Genomic DNA, 5,000 nt, shown 5'->3' with positions numbered 1-5,000 from the left:
GCTTCTGTTCGTCTTGCGACGATCCAAGAATTTCACCTCTAACGTCGCAATACGAATGCCCCCGCCTGTCCCTATTAATCATTACCTCGGGTTCCGAAAACCAACAAAATAGAACCGAGGTCCTATTCCATTATTCCATGCACACAGTATTCAGGCGGGCTTGCCTGCTTTAAGCACTCTAATTTGTTCAAAGTAAACGTGCCGGCCCACCGAGACACTCAATAAAGAGCACCCTGGTAGGATTTCAACGGGGTCCGCCTCGGGACGCACGAGCACGCACGAGGCGGTCGCACGCCTTCGGCTCGCCCCACCGGCAGGACGTCCCACGATACATGCCAGTTAAACACCGACGGGCGGTGAACCAACAGCGTGGGACACAAATCCAACTACGAGCTTTTTAACCGCAACAACTTTAATATACGCTATTGGAGCTGGAATTACCGCGGCTGCTGGCACCAGACTTGCCCTCCAATAGATACTCGTTAAAGGATTTAAAGTGTACTCATTCCGATTACGGGGCCTCGGATGAGTCCCGTATCGTTATTTTTCGTCACTACCTCCCCGTGCCGGGAGTGGGTAATTTGCGCGCCTGCTGCCTTCCTTGGATGTGGTAGCCGTTTCTCAGGCTCCCTCTCCGGAATCGAACCCTGATTCCCCGTTACCCGTTACAACCATGGTAGGCGCAGAACCTACCATCGACAGTTGATAAGGCAGACATTTGAAAGATGCGTCGCCGGTACGAGGACCGTGCGATCAGCCCAAAGTTATTCAGAGTCACCAAGGCAAACGGACCGGACGAGCCGACCGATTGGTTTTGATCTAATAAAAGCGTCCCTTCCATCTCTGGTCGGGACTCTGTTTGCATGTATTAGCTCTAGAATTACCACAGTTTTCCAAGTAACGTGGGTACGATCTAAGGAACCATAACTGATTTAATGAGCCATTCGCGGTTTCACCTTAATGCGGCTTGTACTGAGACATGCATGGCTTAATCTTTGAGACAAGCATATGACTACTGGCAGGATCAACCAGGGAGCTGCGTCAACTAGAGCTGAGCAGCCGGCCGCCCGGGAGTGTGTCCCGGGGGCCCGCGCGAACACGCAAGCGTCCGCTCAATTATTCTGCAAACAGGAGGAGGCTGAGCTCCCCTGCACAACACACCTCGAAACCCTCTCAGGTCCCGGCGGCGCGCAGCGCCGTCCTAAGTACTTGGTCGGGTTCGAGAGAGGCGCAATCGCCCGGAGTTAGGCGAGTAGACGCTTTAGGTGCGACCACCCGTGCTCCCAACTGAGCTTGCCGCTGCCGACAGAGGCCCGGGAGCGTGCTGTCGTGGCATTGCCGGCGGGAGACAACACGCGCCACCTACGGTGACCGGCAGCTCCAACGCCAGCGCCACAGAAGGACAAAAGCCCCACTTGGGTGCCGAAGCGAACTCTCCCAGCACAGCGCACGCGCCAACACGTCCGCACAGCTGCGATACAAACCACCTGCGAGAACCGCTGGGGCGACCGAGCAGCAGACGGCGTCGCGGCGCCGAGCGCCGGGCGGCGGCGCATCCTCAGCGCACACAGTCCTCAATCGGACCAGCACACTGCAGATGGCCACCGCGCTTCGCACCGGGCCCGCGAGGACCTACTTTGGCCGCAAGGCGCCGCGAGCAGGGGGCCCCGGCGCGCAGCTGCGCCGCCTGCCGCGTCCGTCGGCCGGCGCGCCTGCCACTGGCCGCCCCCACCAGCCGGCTGTAGCGCGTGCGCCCACGCACCGCGCTGCCAGCACGCCGGGCGGCCCCCCCTCACCGGCCGGGGACAGTCTCACCCAGCCACCGCCGCGTATCGCCTCACACCCAGATCCCCTTTCACGTTCGTGGGCATGGTGGGTATCCCTGAAACAACCAGTTAATAGCTCGACCGATCGTCGCCAACACTGATTCACCTCTAGCGAGAACAACCGCACCACAACGGGTTACCTGTTGTTCATTTGCGTAACGTCACCAGCAAACGTAGACGTCCATCGCCATTTGCAACGAGTATTGCATGCCTGTGTCAGGTGTCACAACACACTACGTCTGCCCACATAGACGCAACAACATGTGCACGCCTCGAGAACACGTGGAAGGTAGCCCCCGTACGTATGCGGTGTCCATTGCGCGAACGACTGTCAGCCGGCCTCTGCAGGATGTCGCAGATGTGGAACGCGGTGCAACATGCTATCACGGTGTGTGAGAAGAGACGACTACGTCCGAATACACGCTCCACTACATCAACAGACTGCTCATGCTGATCGCCATCGAGGGCGTCCGTTCCTCCCACACGTCTGAATGGCGTACCACACTGCAATCCAGCTCTTATAGGGAGACGACACGTAGCTGCGTGCACAATATTTGGACTGTATGGTCTGCCGTTGCTAGGCGCAGTCGTCGTACGGTCACACATGTGCCACGATGTATCATTCAGTACATACGGACCAATGTGCAGTACAGTTTGTGGGTTTTGCGTACATCGGCGGACAGGTGACAGGCCGTACCACAACGTAGGCTGAGTACGTCGGCATGCGAAGGGCATTGAACATGCAAACTTCTCAACGACCAGCTTGCGAAGGCAGGGGGGAAGGGGGGGGGGCATGTACGTCCTGCTGCTATCCACATTACAGTGTATAGCAGGAGCATGTGGAAAGTCAGCAACACCTGCAAGGTGTTTAACATGACGCGATACACAGGGGACCGGGCAGTGCGAATAGCGAACTATATTGCGAGGGTTGCGGTTAGGCAACACTACACTAATTTAACGAGTTGCATAACAATTACAGAGCAGGTTAAGGCGCAATATAGGTTAGGTTAAGGCACAACATGGGTTACGTTAAAGCACAACATGGGTTACGTTAAAGCACAACATGGGTTACGTTAAAGCACAACATGGGTTACGTTAAAGCACAATTTAGGTTACGTTAAAGCACAATTTAGGTTACGTTGAAGCACAATTTAGGTTACGTTGAAGCACAATTTAGGTTACGTTGAAGCACAATTTAGGTTACGTTGAAGCACAATTTAGGTTACGTTGAAGCACAATTTAGGTTACGTTGAAGCACAAATTAGGTTACGTTGAGGCACAAATTAGGTTACGTTGAGGCACAAATTAGGTTACGTTGAGGCACAAATTAGGTTACGTTGAGGCACAAATTAGGTTACGTTGAGGCACAATATGGGTTAGGTTGAGGCACAATATGGGTTAGGTTGAGGCACAATATGGGTTAGGTTGAGGCACAATATGGGTTAGGTTGAGGCACAATATGGGTTAGGTTGAGGCACAAATTGGGTTAGGTTGAGGCACAATATGGGTTAGGTTAAGGCACAATATGGGTTAGGTTAAGGCACAATATGGGTTAGGTTAAGGTACAATATGGGTTAGGTTAAGGTACAATATGGGTTAGGTTAAGGTACAATATGGGTTAGGTTAAGGTACAATATGGGTTAGGTTAAGGCACAATATGGGTTAGGTTAAGGCACAACATGGGTTAGGTTAAGGCACAACATGGGTTAGGTTAAGGCACAACATGGGTTAGGTTAAGGCACAACATGGGTTAGGTTAAGGCACAACATGGGTTAGGTTAAGGCACAATATGGGTTAGGTTAAGGCACAATATGGGTTAGGTTAAGGCACAACATGGGTTAGGTTAAGGCACAATATGGGTTAGGTTAAGGCACAACATGGGTTAGGTTAAGGCACAACATGGGTTAGGTTAAGGTACAATATGGGTTAGGTTAAGGTACAATATGGGTTAGGTTAAGGTACAATATGGGTTAGGTTAAGGTACAATATGGGTTAGGTTAAGGTACAATATGGGTTAGGTTAAGGTACAATATGGGTTAGGTTAAGGTACAATATGGGTTAGGTTAAGGTACAATATGGGTTAGGTTAAGGTACAATATGGGTTAGGTTAAGGTACAATATGGGTTAGGTTAAGGCACAACATGGGTTAGGTTAAGGCACAACATGGGTTAGGTTAAGGCACAACATGGGTTAGGTTAAGGCACAACATGGGTTAGGTTAAGGCACAACATGGGTTAGGTTAAGGCACAACATGGGTTAGGTTAAGGCACAACATGGGTTAGGTTAAGGCACAACATGGGTTAGGTTAAGGCACAACATGGGTTAGGTTAAGGCACAACATGGGTTAGGTTAAGGCACAACATGGGTTAGGTTAAGGTACAATATGGGTTAGGTTAAGGCACAACATGGGTTAGGTTAAGGCACAACATGGGTTAGGTTAAGGCACAACATGGGTTAGGTTAAGGCACAACATGGGTTAGGTTAAGGCACAACATGGGTTAGGTTAAGGCACAACATGGGTTAGGTTAAGGCACAACATAGGTTAGGTTAAGGCACAACATAGGTTAGGTTAAGGCACAACATAGGTTAGGTTAAGGCACAACATACGTTAGGTTAAGGCACAACGTAGGTTAGGTTAAGGCACAACGTAGGTTAGGTTAAGGCGCAATGTAGGTTAGGTTAAGGTACGATATAGCTGAGGTTAAGGTACAATATCGCTTAGGTTAAGGTACACATTGTTGTAGGGAAAGGTGTATTGGGGGGGGGGGGGCGGCAGGTTCGTTGATAGTGATTATCGTAAGTGCATGCCTGCGGGATCATCCGATTTGTCACGTCAGGATGCACTTGTGGCTCATGACAGGCGGCGCTCCGATTCCAAGGTTATGGCAGATGTGTGTCTTTCATTCCTGCCATTGTTTGTGTACTGTGACAGGAGGCAGTATTGTGATGTTGGGTGCACCCCTGTGTAGGACATGTGTGGGTGTTCGTGGCTTAACTGAGCAATGGCGGATGTCGGAAGGGTGGGATATTCTGTTTTCTGGGTGGACCTCCCGGTCTGGTTATGATAGTGTGGATTGTGTAATGTGGCGGAGAGGATGCACCGGATGTTCTTCCATGCTGGTGGTTAGATATTGTGTGTGTGCCTGTTAGAGGCAGAGAGTAGTGTGTGATAGT

At 51.3% G+C, this 5,000-nt stretch overlaps 1 non-coding gene across 1 annotated transcript in view; it reads right to left on the bottom strand.

The window, feature by feature from the left end:
- LOC126433878 (small subunit ribosomal RNA) overlaps positions 1-1,035 on the bottom strand; it is a 1,909-nt gene extending 874 nt beyond the window's left edge. Inside the window, exon 1 of the ribosomal RNA XR_007578820.1 lies at positions 1-1,035. This exon is cut by the window's left edge and continues 874 nt beyond it. This is a non-coding gene — a ribosomal RNA (small subunit ribosomal RNA).
- Between the last annotated feature and the right edge of the window lie 3,965 nt (positions 1,036-5,000).

This window comes from Schistocerca serialis, unplaced genomic scaffold (genome assembly GCF_023864345.2).
Source record: "Schistocerca serialis cubense isolate TAMUIC-IGC-003099 unplaced genomic scaffold, iqSchSeri2.2 HiC_scaffold_1175, whole genome shotgun sequence".
NCBI lineage: Eukaryota > Metazoa > Arthropoda > Insecta > Orthoptera > Acrididae > Schistocerca > Schistocerca serialis.
This window is presented reverse-complemented; position numbering and strand designations above follow the sequence as displayed.